The following is a 19,819-nucleotide window of genomic DNA, read 5'->3' on the forward strand; positions in this document are numbered from 1 at the left end:
TTCATTTTTTTCTCTCTCATTTTTTCTTTTTCTTTTTTTTCTTTTTTTTTTTTAATATTATCTATCCGAATCGAAAAGCGCACTTTTTTAACGATTTCCATCGTTACGTACACGTATCTCGGAATTAATCAGTGGAAGACTATGCAGTTGAAAATTGTTAATTACGAAATCAGAACTGTAGTATCAAGAGAATAAAGTATTCTCTCTATTCTCTTTTTTTTTTCTCGGTTTTTACTTTTTAGAAGTACATTGCAATTAATCTCTTAGCCTCAAATGACGAATCTGACCAGTCATGCTAATCTAATGGCAAAATATATAATAACAAGCTACCGTATCGTATGTGCGCGCATACGTAACGCGTTAGCTTGTATATATGTGTGTGTGTGTGTGTGCGTCCTCGTCACAAAATTTGCAGTATATAGTAATAGTATGCATATGAAAAAATATAATCTGAGCAAAATCAAATAAGTCGAAGGTATTAGAAGCGTTCGAATAAATTGTTCGATTTCGGGGGAAAAAAAAATAAGTAACAAAGAAAGAAAGTAGATAATTGAAAAAGAAAAAAAAAAGAGAAAAAGAATTCAAAGTAAAATAGTCGCCGAGAAAAGAAAGTTTCATTGAAAGGAAATTTACTTGATGGACGCAAATATCGTTGTAAAAGTATTTGGAATGTGATCGAGAAGACAGCACACGTTCGTTCGTATAGTACTTTGCTAAAGTCGTCGTTACTAGCTTGACTGTTCGAACGTTGAAAGAAGGTGAAAAGGAAGGACGAGATAGCTACTTTTCATGTTTTCGGAGGGTGAAAGGGGTACCACGTATTCTCAACGCGTACTGTACATTCTCGTGTCGCAGATAGAAAAGAGAAAGAAAAGAAGAAAGAAAGAGAGAGAGAGAGAGAGAGAGAGAGAGAGAGAGAGAGGGATAGAAGAAAGAGACATCCCTTTCCTGGATGTCAGCTCGTCGATATTCGTCCACACAATGGGAACGCTTTCAATCGTTTCCGGTTATCGCCAACTCCTTTCGAGGCTTCCGATGTGCATTGTGGTAGATAGGTAGGTACGTAGGTAGGTAGGTACTTCTCTTACCTGCCCGAGGCTTTCATCGTTGTTTAGATTCCAACAGAGTGGTCGAGAGAAAAGATGGATAGCAATTTTGTCCTTGTACGTATATAGAAAAGAACATTTCCTTCGACAGCTGCTGCTTAGAGACCAAACTTATTTTTCTCTATAGAAACATCTTGTCTTATCGTTCTTGAAGATTTGATAAAATACACCTGGAAGAGGGATATATACACGCGCTCGCGCGCACACACACACACACACACACACACACACACACACACATATATATATATATATACATATATACGATATACGAGCACAAAAATCAAATTCAAATGATAAAGATTATAATTATTATTATAATGCAATGTTAAAGATATATATATATCTAAAAAAAAAAAAAAAAAATTGAAGGATAGATAGAGATGGAGAAGGACGGATTGAAATCGTTCGAAGCTCTTAAAGCTCGATGGATTCATGGCGTTTACGTTTGCGTGGCACGTGGGCCCACTCAAGGGAAACTCTCAGCGGGGCGGCGAGCTCGAATGAGAAGGCAGGTAATGAAGGATGGAGGGGCCAGTGAGTCGGTGTTTGAGAAGCACTAGTCCGCTCCCTCAGGAGTGGTCGGTCTTCTCCAGGATATCCAACGAGCTAGGGACGGATATCCACCATAGGCCACTTCCCGAGGGATCTTCTTCTCTTTCTCTTTCCATTCACTCTCACTCACTCCCTCTCTCTCTCTCTCTCTCTCTCTCTCTCCATCTCTTTCTTCCCTTCTTTCTTTCTTTCTTTCTTTATTTCTCCGAAGCTAGGAAAGCTTTTCTCTTTGGTATACTACCACTCTTTCTTTGCTCAACGCAAGTACCTCGGCTAGAGTGAGAAACCAGGTTATATGCAGATACGCATACGCCTCGCTTTTCGCATTTTCCTCCCTATTTTCTCTAACACCAAGTTACCTCTTTTCTTCTTCTACCGTCGACTCAACCAACGATACCCTCAGGAATGCACGGAACCTCTTTCCCTTCGACGTCTATGTTACTTCGTCATCGTGCATCTCCTTTTTTCCCATAACGTTTAATGAATTACTGTGGAGTACTTTGCAACTTTTCCAGAGAATATATATTCTTCTACTTTTGCATATTATCCGACGTCCTATACTTCGTTGAATACAAATTTATATATTCTCTATGATAATACAAATGAAATAATAATCCTTATCAATCAATGTCTTTATCAAATCAAAAGTTTAATTATTATTTGAAGGTAGGTGTAAAATTGTCTATCATAAATAATGATTTATAACTGTATCAGATCTCTGATCAAAAGACAAAAGGATATTCTAGTCAGCTGCACGTATCGGTTTCGTAATCCACAACGTTCTATGCTTTGATAGAAGTTTGATGCGATCTGCATAATATAACGATGGGAGAACGATGCGAATGCCACTTCGGTTAAACTTTAGAGAGAATGAAAACTTTTCCGTAGAATGTGATGGAGTAATGCTAAAACTTCTTCACTAGGTAGATGCGCAGAAATAAGTTTATACCTCGAGAACAATTCGTTACATCTACAATTTCGTACGATTTCTTACCTCTCAAGGAGAAATCACCGCAAGAGAGTTGAATGTTGTTTTCCACTGGGCTAGGTATAAATTGCCAGTGAAAATTACGTTCAATTTCAGGCTGGATCTCGACGACTACTTTCTTCGTCAATTTACTTGCTTTCCCTTAATCGGTAAACTCGATAATCTTGTAGGTTTTGAAAGCTTGAGAAGTCTTTCTTTGTTCTTCTTCTCCTATTCCTCTTCCTCCTCTATACTACTCCTTCTTTGCTTTTCGCGGACTTGAAAGGTTCGAAGATTTAATTGTAAACGCTGTTTCTCGAAACGACACCCAGCCAAGGTAAATAAATTTATTTACCTGTAAACAGTAGCGTATATATTTAGCAGCTTAATGAAAAGTAAGAGAAAAACAAGACAGAGAGAGAGAGAGGAATGTCTTTATCTTATTAGCAAAAAGAAAAAAGGATAAAGAGGCACAAAAGGAAACAAAGAGATATGAGAAAAGGGATGGTTAACAGTTAATGAAACGAGATATTTTAACTAGTCTAGAACTTGTTCGATTCGCCTATTCACGAGCCTTTCCTTATCGTCCTATGTACACTTCCTTTAACGAGATGACCTAGATTTTCAATCCCGCAAAGCAGAGGGAGTCGAAAGAGCAGTGCAACAACTTTCAGTAAAGGAAACCGAACTTGTCTAATTTCTTAGGTCACTGTGGCTTGTTTCATAGAGTTATAGTTCATAGTTAACTGAGAGAGAGAGAGAGAGAGAGAGAGAGAGAGAAAAAAGGAACATGAAATTATAAAAGTATGCAACCTATATGCTGCTATCTCAGTTTGACTACGATTTTCCCGTCCCTTTACCTTTTCTCTTTTAGATATATATCTGTAATAATTATTAAATCTATCATTGGATTATATAGATACTGCAAATCTATTTTCAGAAAAACTTTTATATTATCATCTATTTTCAAACGATCGATTATAAATCTTTATGAACCATCTATAATTAACATTACTTAATAAATAAAGGAATCAGAAAATGAACATAGCATCTAATCGATTAACTTTAACCTAATAAAAATACAAATCTAATACATTTCTCAATTCTTTCCTAAAAAAGATGGCCCAATTTTTTGGATTTCAACATTTACGACGCCAAAACAACAATCATGGCATCTGTTAATTCATCGCGTTAATTTTCTCCACAAATCAGAATTTGTAACAGGATCACATGATGTGTGAAGAGGTAGTACGAGAAAGCATGCCACCTCCTGGACAGTTTTGTTCTCCAATTACAAAATTCGATTTGCAGGGCGGCGCAAAAATTTTCTCCGCAAATCAGAATTTGTAACAGGATCACATGATCTGTGAAGAAGTGGCACGAGAAAGCATGCCACCTCCTGGACAGTTTTGTTCTCCAATTACAAAATTCGATTTGCAGAGTAGCGCCTAAATTTTCTCCGCAAATCAGAATTTGTAACAGGATCACATGATCTGTGAAGAAGTGGCACGAGAAAGCATGCCACCTCCTGGACAGTTTTGTTCTCCAATTACAAAATTCGATTTGCAGAGTAGCGCCTAAATTTTCTCCGCAAATCAGAATTTGTAACAGGATCACATGATGTGTGAAGAGGTGGCACGTGAAAGCATGCCACCTCCTGGACAGTTTTGTTCTCCAATTACAAAATTCGATTTGCAGGGCGGCGCAAAAATTTTCTCCGCAAATCAGAATTTGTAACAGGATCACATGATGTGTGAAGAGGTAGCACGAGAAAGCATGCCACCACCAGGTAAGTATGTTCTCCTATTACAAAATTCGATTTGCAGGGCGGCGCAAAAATTTTCTCCGCAAATCAGAATTTGTAACAGGATCACATGATCTGTGAAGAAGTGGCACGAGAAAGCATGCCACCACCAGGTAAGTATGTTCTCCTATTACAAAATTCGATTTGCAGGGCGGCGCAAAAATTTTCTCCGCAAATCAGAATTTGTAACAGGATCACATGATCTGTGAAGAAGTGGCACGAGAAAGCATGCCACCTCCTGGTAAGTATGTTCTCCTATTACAAAATTCGATTTGCAGGGCGGCGCAAAAATTTTCTCCGCAAATCAGAATTTGTAACAGGATCACATGATGTGTGAAGAGGTGGCACGTGAAATCATGCCACCTCCAGGTAAGTATGTTCTCCAATTACAAAATTCGATTTGCAGGGCGGCGCAAAAATTTTCTCCGCAAATCAGAATTTGTAACAGGATCACATGATGTGTGAAGAGGTGGCACGTGAAAGCATGCCACCTCCAGGTAAGTATGTTCTCCTATTACAAAATTCGATTTGCAGAGTAGCGCCTAAATTTTCTCCGCAAATCAGAATTTGTAACAGGATCACATGATGTGTGAAGAGGTAGTACGAGAAAGCATGCCACCTCCTGGACAGTTTTGTTCTCCAATTACAAAATTCGATTTGCAGGGCGGCGCAAAAATTTTCTCCGCAAATCAGAATTTGTAACAGGATCACATGATGTGTGAAGAGGTGGCACGTGAAAGCATGCCACCTCCAGGTAAGTATGTTCTCCTATTACAAAATTCGATTTGCAGAGTAGCGCCTAAATTTTCTCCGCAAATCAGAATTTGTAACAGGATCACATGATGTGTGAAGAGGTAGCACGAGAAAGCATGCCACCTCCTGGACAGTTTTGTTCTCCAATTACAAAATTCGATTTGCAGGGCGGCGCAAAAATTTTCTCCGCAAATCAGAATTTGTAACAGGATCACATGATGTGTGAAGAGGTGGCACGAGAAAGCATGCCACCTCCTGGACAGTTTTGTTCTCCAATTACAAAATTCGATTTGCAGAGTAGCGCCTAAATTTTCTCCGCAAATCAGAATTTGTAACAGGATCACATGATCTGTGAAGAAGTGGCACGAGAAAGCATGCCACCTCCTGGACAGTTTTGTTCTCCAATTACAAAATTCGATTTGCAGGGCGGCGCAAAAATTTTCTCCGCAAATCAGAATTTGTAACAGGATCACATGATGTGTGAAGAAGTGGCACGAGAAAGCATGCCACCTCCTGGACAGTTTTGTTCTCCAATTACAAAATTCGATTTGCAGAGTAGCGCCAAAATTTTCTCCGCAAATCAGAATTTGTAACAGGATCACATGATGTGTGAAGAAGTGGCACGAGAAAGCGTGCCACCTCCTGGACAGTTTTGTTCTCCAATTACAAAATTCGATTTGCAGGGCGGCGCAAAAATTTTCTCCGCAAATCAGAATTTGTAACAGGATCACATGATGTGTGAAGAAGTGGCACGAGAAAGCATGCCACCTCCTGGACAGTTTTGTTCTCCAATTACAAAATTCGATTTGCAGAGTAGCGCCAAAATTTTCTCCGCAAATCAGAATTTTTAACAGGATCACATGATGTGTGAAGAAGTGGCACGAGAAAGCGTTCCACCTCCTGGACAGTTTTGTTCTCCTATTACAAAATTCGATTTGCAGGGCGGCGCAAAAATTTTCTCCGCAAATCAGAATTTGTAACAGGATCACATGATGTGTGAAGAGGTGGCACGTGAAAGCATGCCACCTCCTGGACAGTTTTGTTCTCCAATTACAAAATTCGATTTGCAGAGTAGCGCCTAAATTTTCTCCGCAAATCAGAATTTGTAACAGGATCACATGATGTGTGAAGAGGTAGCACGAGAAAGCATGCCACCTCCTGGACAGTTTTGTTCTCCAATTACAAAATTCGATTTGCAGGGCGGCGCAAAAATTTTCTCCGCAAATCAGAATTTGTAACAGGATCACATGATCTGTGAAGAAGTGGCACGAGAAAGCATGCCACCTCCTGGTAAGTATGTTCTCCTATTACAAAATTCGATTTGCAGAGTAGCGCCTGAATTTTCTCCGCAAATCAGAATTTGTAACAGGATCACATGATGTGTGAAGAAGTGGCACGAGAAAGCGTGCCACCTCCTGGACAGTTTTGTTCTCCAATTACAAAATTCGATTTGCAGGGCGGCGCAAAAATTTTCTCCGCAAATCAGAATTTGTAACAGGATCACATGATGTGTGAAGAAGTGGCACGAGAAAGCGTGCCACCTCCTGGACAGTTTTGTTCTCCAATTACAAAATTCGATTTGCAGAGTAGCGCCAAAATTTTCTCCGCAAATCAGAATTTTTAACAGGATCACATGATGTGTGAAGAAGTGGCACGAGAAAGCGTGCCACCTCCTGGACAGTTTTGTTCTCCTATTACAAAATTCGATTTGCAGGGCGGCGCAAAAATTTTCTCCGCAAATCAGAATTTGTAACAGGATCACATGATGTGTGAAGAGGTGGCACGTGAAAGCATGCCACCTCCTGGACAGTTTTGTTCTCCAATTACAAAATTCGATTTGCAGAGTAGCGCCTAAATTTTCTCCGCAAATCAGAATTTGTAACAGGATCACATGATGTGTGAAGAGGTGGCACGTGAAAGCATGCCACCTCCTGGACAGTTTTGTTCTCCAATTACAAAATTCGATTTGCAGAGTAGCGCCAAAATTTTCTCCGCAAATCAGAATTTTTAACAGGATCACATGATGTGTGAAGAAGTGGCACGAGAAAGCGTGCCACCTCCTGGACAGTTTTGTTCTCCAATTACAAAATTCGATTTGCAGGGCGGCGCAAAAATTTTCTCCGCAAATCAGAATTTGTAACAGGATCACATGATCTGTGAAGAAGTGGCACGAGAAAGCATGCCACCACCAGGTAAGTATGTTCTCCTATTACAAAATTCGATTTGCAGGGCGGCGCAAAAATTTTCTCCGCAAATCAGAATTTGTAACAGGATCACATGATCTGTGAAGAAGTGGCACGAGAAAGCATGCCACCTCCTGGTAAGTATGTTCTCCTATTACAAAATTCGATTTGCAGGGCGGCGCAAAAATTTTCTCCGCAAATCAGAATTTGTAACAGGATCACATGATGTGTGAAGAGGTGGCACGTGAAATCATGCCACCTCCAGGTAAGTATGTTCTCCAATTACAAAATTCGATTTGCAGGGCGGCGCAAAAATTTTCTCCGCAAATCAGAATTTGTAACAGGATCACATGATGTGTGAAGAGGTGGCACGTGAAAGCATGCCACCTCCAGGTAAGTATGTTCTCCTATTACAAAATTCGATTTGCAGAGTAGCGCCTAAATTTTCTCCGCAAATCAGAATTTGTAACAGGATCACATGATGTGTGAAGAGGTAGTACGAGAAAGCATGCCACCTCCTGGACAGTTTTGTTCTCCAATTACAAAATTCGATTTGCAGGGCGGCGCAAAAATTTTCTCCGCAAATCAGAATTTGTAACAGGATCACATGATGTGTGAAGAGGTGGCACGTGAAAGCATGCCACCTCCAGGTAAGTATGTTCTCCTATTACAAAATTCGATTTGCAGAGTAGCGCCTAAATTTTCTCCGCAAATCAGAATTTGTAACAGGATCACATGATGTGTGAAGAGGTAGCACGAGAAAGCATGCCACCTCCTGGACAGTTTTGTTCTCCAATTACAAAATTCGATTTGCAGGGCGGCGCAAAAATTTTCTCCGCAAATCAGAATTTGTAACAGGATCACATGATGTGTGAAGAGGTGGCACGTGAAAGCATGCCACCTCCTGGACAGTTTTGTTCTCCAATTACAAAATTCGATTTGCAGAGTAGCGCCTAAATTTTCTCCGCAAATCAGAATTTGTAACAGGATCACATGATCTGTGAAGAAGTGGCACGAGAAAGCATGCCACCTCCTGGACAGTTTTGTTCTCCAATTACAAAATTCGATTTGCAGGGCGGCGCAAAAATTTTCTCCGCAAATCAGAATTTGTAACAGGATCACATGATCTGTGAAGAAGTGGCACGAGAAAGCATGCCACCTCCTGGACAGTTTTGTTCTCCAATTACAAAATTCGATTTGCAGAGTAGCGCCAAAATTTTCTCCGCAAATCAGAATTTGTAACAGGATCACATGATGTGTGAAGAAGTGGCACGAGAAAGCGTGCCACCTCCTGGACAGTTTTGTTCTCCAATTACAAAATTCGATTTGCAGGGCGGCGCAAAAATTTTCTCCGCAAATCAGAATTTGTAACAGGATCACATGATGTGTGAAGAGGTGGCACGTGAAATCATGCCACCTCCAGGTAAGTATGTTCTCCAATTACAAAATTCGATTTGCAGGGCGGCGCAAAAATTTTCTCCGCAAATCAGAATTTGTAACAGGATCACATGATGTGTGAAGAGGTGGCACGTGAAAGCATGCCACCTCCAGGTAAGTATGTTCTCCTATTACAAAATTCGATTTGCAGAGTAGCGCCTAAATTTTCTCCGCAAATCAGAATTTGTAACAGGATCACATGATGTGTGAAGAGGTAGTACGAGAAAGCATGCCACCTCCTGGACAGTTTTGTTCTCCAATTACAAAATTCGATTTGCAGGGCGGCGCAAAAATTTTCTCCGCAAATCAGAATTTGTAACAGGATCACATGATGTGTGAAGAGGTGGCACGTGAAAGCATGCCACCTCCAGGTAAGTATGTTCTCCTATTACAAAATTCGATTTGCAGAGTAGCGCCTAAATTTTCTCCGCAAATCAGAATTTGTAACAGGATCACATGATGTGTGAAGAGGTAGCACGAGAAAGCATGCCACCTCCTGGACAGTTTTGTTCTCCAATTACAAAATTCGATTTGCAGGGCGGCGCAAAAATTTTCTCCGCAAATCAGAATTTGTAACAGGATCACATGATGTGTGAAGAAGTGGCACGAGAAAGCGTGCCACCTCCTGGACAGTTTTGTTCTCCAATTACAAAATTCGATTTGCAGGGCGGCGCAAAAATTTTCTCCGCAAATCAGAATTTGTAACAGGATCACATGATCTGTGAAGAAGTGGCACGAGAAAGCATGCCACCTCCTGGACAGTTTTGTTCTCCAATTACAAAATTCGATTTGCAGAGTAGCGCCAAAATTTTCTCCGCAAATCAGAATTTTTAACAGGATCACATGATGTGTGAAGAAGTGGCACGAGAAAGCGTTCCACCTCCTGGACAGTTTTGTTCTCCTATTACAAAATTCGATTTGCAGGGCGGCGCAAAAATTTTCTCCGCAAATCAGAATTTGTAACAGGATCACATGATGTGTGAAGAGGTGGCACGTGAAAGCATGCCACCTCCTGGACAGTTTTGTTCTCCAATTACAAAATTCGATTTGCAGAGTAGCGCCTAAATTTTCTCCGCAAATCAGAATTTGTAACAGGATCACATGATGTGTGAAGAGGTAGTACGAGAAAGCATGCCACCTCCTGGACAGTTTTGTTCTCCAATTACAAAATTCGATTTGCAGGGCGGCGCAAAAATTTTCTCCGCAAATCAGAATTTGTAACAGGATCACATGATCTGTGAAGAAGTGGCACGAGAAAGCATGCCACCTCCTGGTAAGTATGTTCTCCTATTACAAAATTCGATTTGCAGAGTAGCGCCTGAATTTTCTCCGCAAATCAGAATTTGTAACAGGATCACATGATGTGTGAAGAAGTGGCACGAGAAAGCGTGCCACCTCCTGGACAGTTTTGTTCTCCAATTACAAAATTCGATTTGCAGGGCGGCGCAAAAATTTTCTCCGCAAATCAGAATTTGTAACAGGATCACATGATCTGTGAAGAAGTGGCACGAGAAAGCATGCCACCTCCTGGACAGTTTTGTTCTCCAATTACAAAATTCGATTTGCAGAGTAGCGCCAAAATTTTCTCCGCAAATCAGAATTTTTAACAGGATCACATGATGTGTGAAGAAGTGGCACGAGAAAGCGTGCCACCTCCTGGACAGTTTTGTTCTCCTATTACAAAATTCGATTTGCAGGGCGGCGCAAAAATTTTCTCCGCAAATCAGAATTTGTAACAGGATCACATGATGTGTGAAGAGGTGGCACGTGAAAGCATGCCACCTCCTGGACAGTTTTGTTCTCCAATTACAAAATTCGATTTGCAGAGTAGCGCCTAAATTTTCTCCGCAAATCAGAATTTGTAACAGGATCACATGATGTGTGAAGAGGTGGCACGTGAAAGCATGCCACCTCCTGGACAGTTTTGTTCTCCAATTACAAAATTCGATTTGCAGAGTAGCGCCAAAATTTTCTCCGCAAATCAGAATTTTTAACAGGATCACATGATGTGTGAAGAAGTGGCACGAGAAAGCGTGCCACCTCCTGGACAGTTTTGTTCTCCAATTACAAAATTCGATTTGCAGGGCGGCGCAAAAATTTTCTCCGCAAATCAGAATTTGTAACAGGATCACATGATCTGTGAAGAAGTGGCACGAGAAAGCATGCCACCACCAGGTAAGTATGTTCTCCTATTACAAAATTCGATTTGCAGGGCGGCGCAAAAATTTTCTCCGCAAATCAGAATTTGTAACAGGATCACATGATCTGTGAAGAAGTGGCACGAGAAAGCATGCCACCTCCTGGTAAGTATGTTCTCCTATTACAAAATTCGATTTGCAGGGCGGCGCAAAAATTTTCTCCGCAAATCAGAATTTGTAACAGGATCACATGATGTGTGAAGAGGTGGCACGTGAAATCATGCCACCTCCAGGTAAGTATGTTCTCCAATTACAAAATTCGATTTGCAGGGCGGCGCAAAAATTTTCTCCGCAAATCAGAATTTGTAACAGGATCACATGATGTGTGAAGAGGTGGCACGTGAAAGCATGCCACCTCCAGGTAAGTATGTTCTCCTATTACAAAATTCGATTTGCAGAGTAGCGCCTAAATTTTCTCCGCAAATCAGAATTTGTAACAGGATCACATGATCTGTGAAGAAGTGGCACGAGAAAGCATGCCACCTCCTGGACAGTTTTGTTCTCCAATTACAAAATTCGATTTGCAGGGCGGCGCAAAAATTTTCTCCGCAAATCAGAATTTGTAACAGGATCACATGATCTGTGAAGAAGTGGCACGAGAAAGCATGCCACCTCCTGGACAGTTTTGTTCTCCAATTACAAAATTCGATTTGCAGAGTAGCGCCAAAATTTTCTCCGCAAATCAGAATTTGTAACAGGATCACATGATGTGTGAAGAAGTGGCACGAGAAAGCGTGCCACCTCCTGGACAGTTTTGTTCTCCAATTACAAAATTCGATTTGCAGGGCGGCGCAAAAATTTTCTCCGCAAATCAGAATTTGTAACAGGATCACATGATCTGTGAAGAAGTGGCACGAGAAAGCATGCCACCTCCTGGACAGTTTTGTTCTCCAATTACAAAATTCGATTTGCAGAGTAGCGCCAAAATTTTCTCCGCAAATCAGAATTTTTAACAGGATCACATGATGTGTGAAGAAGTGGCACGAGAAAGCGTTCCACCTCCTGGACAGTTTTGTTCTCCTATTACAAAATTCGATTTGCAGGGCGGCGCAAAAATTTTCTCCGCAAATCAGAATTTGTAACAGGATCACATGATGTGTGAAGAGGTGGCACGTGAAAGCATGCCACCTCCTGGACAGTTTTGTTCTCCAATTACAAAATTCGATTTGCAGAGTAGCGCCTAAATTTTCTCCGCAAATCAGAATTTGTAACAGGATCACATGATGTGTGAAGAGGTAGCACGAGAAAGCATGCCACCTCCTGGACAGTTTTGTTCTCCAATTACAAAATTCGATTTGCAGGGCGGCGCAAAAATTTTCTCCGCAAATCAGAATTTGTAACAGGATCACATGATCTGTGAAGAAGTGGCACGAGAAAGCATGCCACCTCCTGGTAAGTATGTTCTCCTATTACAAAATTCGATTTGCAGAGTAGCGCCTGAATTTTCTCCGCAAATCAGAATTTGTAACAGGATCACATGATGTGTGAAGAAGTGGCACGAGAAAGCGTGCCACCTCCTGGACAGTTTTGTTCTCCAATTACAAAATTCGATTTGCAGGGCGGCGCAAAAATTTTCTCCGCAAATCAGAATTTGTAACAGGATCACATGATCTGTGAAGAAGTGGCACGAGAAAGCATGCCACCTCCTGGACAGTTTTGTTCTCCAATTACAAAATTCGATTTGCAGAGTAGCGCCTAAATTTTCTCCGCAAATCAGAATTTGTAACAGGATCACATGATGTGTGAAGAGGTGGCACGTGAAAGCATGCCACCTCCTGGACAGTTTTGTTCTCCAATTACAAAATTCGATTTGCAGAGTAGCGCCAAAATTTTCTCCGCAAATCAGAATTTTTAACAGGATCACATGATGTGTGAAGAAGTGGCACGAGAAAGCGTGCCACCTCCTGGACAGTTTTGTTCTCCTATTACAAAATTCGATTTGCAGGGCGGCGCAAAAATTTTCTCCGCAAATCAGAATTTGTAACAGGATCACATGATGTGTGAAGAAGTGGCACGAGAAAGCGTGCCACCTCCTGGACAGTTTTGTTCTCCAATTACAAAATTCGATTTGCAGGGCGGCGCAAAAATTTTCTCCGCAAATCAGAATTTGTAACAGGATCACATGATCTGTGAAGAAGTGGCACGAGAAAGCATGCCACCTCCTGGACAGTTTTGTTCTCCAATTACAAAATTCGATTTGCAGAGTAGCGCCAAAATTTTCTCCGCAAATCAGAATTTTTAACAGGATCACATGATGTGTGAAGAAGTGGCACGAGAAAGCGTGCCACCTCCTGGACAGTTTTGTTCTCCTATTACAAAATTCGATTTGCAGGGCGGCGCAAAAATTTTCTCCGCAAATCAGAATTTGTAACAGGATCACATGATGTGTGAAGAGGTGGCACGTGAAAGCATGCCACCTCCTGGACAGTTTTGTTCTCCAATTACAAAATTCGATTTGCAGAGTAGCGCCTAAATTTTCTCCGCAAATCAGAATTTGTAACAGGATCACATGATGTGTGAAGAGGTGGCACGTGAAAGCATGCCACCTCCTGGACAGTTTTGTTCTCCAATTACAAAATTCGATTTGCAGAGTAGCGCCTAAATTTTCTCCGCAAATCAGAATTTGTAACAGGATCACATGATGTGTGAAGAGGTAGTACGAGAAAGCATGCCACCTCCTGGACAGTTTTGTTCTCCAATTACAAAATTCGATTTGCAGGGCGGCGCAAAAATTTTCTCCGCAAATCAGAATTTGTAACAGGATCACATGATCTGTGAAGAAGTGGCACGAGAAAGCATGCCACCTCCTGGTAAGTATGTTCTCCTATTACAAAATTCGATTTGCAGGGCGGCGCAAAAATTTTCTCCGCAAATCAGAATTTGTAACAGGATCACATGATCTGTGAAGAGGTGGCACGTGAAAGCATGCCACCTCCTGGACAGTTTTGTTCTCCAATTACAAAATTCGATTTGCAGAGTAGCGCCTAAATTTTCTCCGCAAATCAGAATTTGTAACAGGATCACATGATGTGTGAAGAGGTAGTACGAGAAAGCGTGCCACCTCCTGGACAGTTTTGTTCTCCAATTACAAAATTCGATTTGCAGGGCGGCGCAAAAATTTTCTCCGCAAATCAGAATTTGTAACAGGATCACATGATCTGTGAAGAAGTGGCACGAGAAAGCATGCCACCTCCTGGACAGTTTTGTTCTCCAATTACAAAATTCGATTTGCAGAGTAGCGCCAAAATTTTCTCCGCAAATCAGAATTTTTAACAGGATCACATGATGTGTGAAGAAGTGGCACGAGAAAGCATGCCACCTCCTGGTAAGTATGTTCTCCTATTACAAAATTCGATTTGCAGAGTAGCGCCTGAATTTTCTCCGCAAATCAGAATTTGTAACAGGATCACATGATGTATGAAGAGGTAGCACGAGAAAGCATGCCACCTCCAGGTAAGTATGTTCTCCTATTACAAAATTCGATTTGCAGGGCGGCGCAAAAATTTTCTCCGCAAATCAGAATTTGTAACAGGATCACATGATGTGTGAAGAAGTGGCACGAGAAAGCGTGCCACCTCCTGGACAGTTTTGTTCTCCAATTACAAAATTCGATTTGCAGGGCGGCGCAAAAATTTTCTCCGCAAATCAGAATTTGTAACAGGATCACATGATCTGTGAAGAGGTGGCACGTGAAAGCATGCCACCTCCTGGACAGTTTTGTTCTCCAATTACAAAATTCGATTTGCAGAGTAGCGCCTAAATTTTCTCCGCAAATCAGAATTTGTAACAGGATCACATGATGTGTGAAGAGGTGGCACGTGAAAGCATGCCACCTCCTGGACAGTTTTGTTCTCCAATTACAAAATTCGATTTGCAGAGTAGCGCCTAAATTTTCTCCGCAAATCAGAATTTGTAACAGGATCACATGATGTGTGAAGAGGTAGTACGAGAAAGCATGCCACCTCCTGGACAGTTTTGTTCTCCAATTACAAAATTCGATTTGCAGGGCGGCGCAAAAATTTTCTCCGCAAATCAGAATTTGTAACAGGATCACATGATGTGTGAAGAAGTGGCACGAGAAAGCATGCCACCTCCTGGTAAGTATGTTCTCCTATTACAAAATTCGATTTGCAGAGTAGCGCCTGAATTTTCTCCGCAAATCAGAATTTGTAACAGGATCACATGATGTATGAAGAGGTAGCACGAGAAAGCATGCCACCTCCAGGTAAGTATGTTCTCCTATTACAAAATTCGATTTGCAGGGCGGCGCAAAAATTTTCTCCGCAAATCAGAATTTGTAACAGGATCACATGATGTGTGAAGAAGTGGCACGAGAAAGCGTGCCACCTCCTGGACAGTTTTGTTCTCCAATTACAAAATTCGATTTGCAGGGCGGCGCAAAAATTTTCTCCGCAAATCAGAATTTGTAACAGGATCACATGATCTGTGAAGAAGTGGCACGAGAAAGCATGCCACCTCCTGGACAGTTTTGTTCTCCAATTACAAAATTCGATTTGCAGAGTAGCGCCAAAATTTTCTCCGCAAATCAGAATTTTTAACAGGATCACATGATGTGTGAAGAAGTGGCACGAGAAAGCGTGCCACCTCCTGGACAGTTTTGTTCTCCTATTACAAAATTCGATTTGCAGGGCGGCGCAAAAATTTTCTCCGCAAATCAGAATTTGTAACAGGATCACATGATGTGTGAAGAGGTGGCACGTGAAAGCATGCCACCTCCTGGACAGTTTTGTTCTCCAATTACAAAATTCGATTTGCAGAGTAGCGCCTAAATTTTCTCCGCAAATCAGAATTTGTAACAGGATCACATGATGTGTGAAGAGGTGGCACGTGAAAGCATGCCACCTCCTGGACAGTTTTGTTCTCCAATTACAAAATTCGATTTGCAGAGTAGCGCCTAAATTTTCTCCGCAAATCAGAATTTGTAACAGGATCACATGATGTGTGAAGAGGTAGTACGAGAAAGCATGCCACCTCCTGGACAGTTTTGTTCTCCAATTACAAAATTCGATTTGCAGGGCGGCGCAAAAATTTTCTCCGCAAATCAGAATTTGTAACAGGATCACATGATCTGTGAAGAAGTGGCACGAGAAAGCATGCCACCTCCTGGTAAGTATGTTCTCCTATTACAAAATTCGATTTGCAGGGCGGCGCAAAAATTTTCTCCGCAAATCAGAATTTGTAACAGGATCACATGATCTGTGAAGAGGTGGCACGTGAAAGCATGCCACCTCCTGGACAGTTTTGTTCTCCAATTACAAAATTCGATTTGCAGAGTAGCGCCTAAATTTTCTCCGCAAATCAGAATTTGTAACAGGATCACATGATGTGTGAAGAGGTAGTACGAGAAAGCGTGCCACCTCCTGGACAGTTTTGTTCTCCAATTACAAAATTCGATTTGCAGGGCGGCGCAAAAATTTTCTCCGCAAATCAGAATTTGTAACAGGATCACATGATCTGTGAAGAAGTGGCACGAGAAAGCATGCCACCTCCTGGACAGTTTTGTTCTCCAATTACAAAATTCGATTTGCAGAGTAGCGCCAAAATTTTCTCCGCAAATCAGAATTTTTAACAGGATCACATGATGTGTGAAGAAGTGGCACGAGAAAGCATGCCACCTCCTGGTAAGTATGTTCTCCTATTACAAAATTCGATTTGCAGAGTAGCGCCTGAATTTTCTCCGCAAATCAGAATTTGTAACAGGATCACATGATGTATGAAGAGGTAGCACGAGAAAGCATGCCACCTCCAGGTAAGTATGTTCTCCTATTACAAAATTCGATTTGCAGGGCGGCGCAAAAATTTTCTCCGCAAATCAGAATTTGTAACAGGATCACATGATGTGTGAAGAAGTGGCACGAGAAAGCGTGCCACCTCCTGGACAGTTTTGTTCTCCAATTACAAAATTCGATTTGCAGGGCGGCGCAAAAATTTTCTCCGCAAATCAGAATTTGTAACAGGATCACATGATCTGTGAAGAAGTGGCACGAGAAAGCATGCCACCTCCTGGACAGTTTTGTTCTCCAATTACAAAATTCGATTTGCAGAGTAGCGCCAAAATTTTCTCCGCAAATCAGAATTTTTAACAGGATCACATGATGTGTGAAGAAGTGGCACGAGAAAGCGTGCCACCTCCTGGACAGTTTTGTTCTCCTATTACAAAATTCGATTTGCAGGGCGGCGCAAAAATTTTCTCCGCAAATCAGAATTTGTAACAGGATCACATGATGTGTGAAGAGGTGGCACGTGAAAGCATGCCACCTCCTGGACAGTTTTGTTCTCCAATTACAAAATTCGATTTGCAGAGTAGCGCCTAAATTTTCTCCGCAAATCAGAATTTGTAACAGGATCACATGATGTGTGAAGAGGTGGCACGTGAAAGCATGCCACCTCCTGGACAGTTTTGTTCTCCAATTACAAAATTCGATTTGCAGGGTAGCGCCTAAATTTTCTCCGCAAATCAGAATTTGTAACAGGATCACATGATGTGTGAAGAGGTAGTACGAGAAAGCATGCCACCTCCTGGACAGTTTTGTTCTCCAATTACAAAATTCGATTTGCAGGGCGGCGCAAAAATTTTCTCCGCAAATCAGAATTTGTAACAGGATCACATGATCTGTGAAGAAGTGGCACGAGAAAGCATGCCACCTCCTGGTAAGTATGTTCTCCTATTACAAAATTCGATTTGCAGGGCGGCGCAAAAATTTTCTCCGCAAATCAGAATTTGTAACAGGATCACATGATCTGTGAAGAGGTGGCACGTGAAAGCATGCCACCTCCTGGACAGTTTTGTTCTCCAATTACAAAATTCGATTTGCAGAGTAGCGCCTAAATTTTCTCCGCAAATCAGAATTTGTAACAGGATCACATGATGTGTGAAGAGGTAGTACGAGAAAGCATGCCACCTCCTGGACAGTTTTGTTCTCCAATTACAAAATTCGATTTGCAGGGCGGCGCAAAAATTTTCTCCGCAAATCAGAATTTGTAACAGGATCACATGATCTGTGAAGAAGTGGCACGAGAAAGCATGCCACCTCCTGGTAAGTATGTTCTCCTATTACAAAATTCGATTTGCAGGGCGGCGCAAAAATTTTCTCCGCAAATCAGAATTTGTAACAGGATCACATGATGTGTGAAGAGGTGGCACGTGAAAGCATGCCACCTCCAGGTAAGTATGTTCTCCTATTACAAAATTCGATTTGCAGAGTAGCGCCTAAATTTTCTCCGCAAATCAGAATTTGTAACAGGATCACATGATGTGTGAAGAGGTAGTACGAGAAAGCATGCCACCTCCTGGACAGTTTTGTTCTCCAATTACAAAATTCGATTTGCAGGGCGGCGCAAAAATTTTCTCCGCAAATCAGAATTTGTAACAGGATCACATGATGTGTGAAGAGGTGGCACGTGAAAGCATGCCACCTCCAGGTAAGTATGTTCTCCTATTACAAAATTCGATTTGCAGAGTAGCGCCAAAATTTTCTCCGCAAATCAGAATTTTTAACAGGATCACATGATGTGTGAAGAAGTGGCACGAGAAAGCGTTCCACCTCCTGGACAGTTTTGTTCTCCTATTACAAAATTCGATTTGCAGGGCGGCGCAAAAATTTTCTCCGCAAATCAGAATTTGTAACAGGATCACATGATGTGTGAAGAGGTGGCACGTGAAAGCATGCCACCTCCTGGACAGTTTTGTTCTCCAATTACAAAATTCGATTTGCAGAGTAGCGCCTAAATTTTCTCCGCAAATCAGAATTTGTAACAGGATCACATGATGTGTGAAGAGGTAGTACGAGAAAGCATGCCACCTCCTGGACAGTTTTGTTCTCCAATTACAAAATTCGATTTGCAGGGCGGCGCAAAAATTTTCTCCGCAAATCAGAATTTGTAACAGGATCACATGATCTGTGAAGAAGTGGCACGAGAAAGCATGCCACCTCCTGGTAAGTATGTTCTCCTATTACAAAATTCGATTTGCAGAGTAGCGCCTGAATTTTCTCCGCAAATCAGAATTTGTAACAGGATCACATGATGTGTGAAGAGGTAGTAAGAGAAAGCATGCCACCTCCTGGACAGTTTTGTTCTCCAATTACAAAATTCGATTTGCAGGGCGGCGCAAAAATTTTCTCCGCAAATCAGAATTTGTAACAGGATCACATGATGTGTGAAGAAGTGGCACGAGAAAGCATGCCACCTCCTGGTAAGTATGTTCTCCTATTACAAAATTCGATTTGCAGAGTAGCGCCTGAATTTTCTCCGCAAATCAGAATTTGTAACAGGATCACATGATGTATGAAGAGGTAGCACGAGAAAGCATGCCACCTCCAGGTAAGTATGTTCTCCTATTACAAAATTCGATTTGCAGGGCGGCGCAAAAATTTTCTCCGCAAATCAGAATTTGTAACAGGATCACATGATGTGTGAAGAAGTGGCACGAGAAAGCGTGCCACCTCCTGGACAGTTTTGTTCTCCAATTACAAAATTCGATTTGCAGAGTAGCGCCAAAATTTTCTCCGCAAATCAGAATTTTTAACAGGATCACATGATGTGTGAAGAAGTGGCACGAGAAAGCGTGCCACCTCCTGGACAGTTTTGTTCTCCTATTACAAAATTCGATTTGCAGGGCGGCGCAAAAATTTTCTCCGCAAATCAGAATTTGTAACAGGATCACATGATGTGTGAAGAGGTGGCACGTGAAAGCATGCCACCTCCTGGACAGTTTTGTTCTCCAATTACAAAATTCGATTTGCAGAGTAGCGCCTAAATTTTCTCCGCAAATCAGAATTTGTAACAGGATCACA

This window comes from Vespa crabro, chromosome 12, assembly GCF_910589235.1.
Source record: "Vespa crabro chromosome 12, iyVesCrab1.2, whole genome shotgun sequence".
In the NCBI taxonomy this organism is placed as follows: Eukaryota; Metazoa; Arthropoda; class Insecta; order Hymenoptera; family Vespidae; genus Vespa; species Vespa crabro.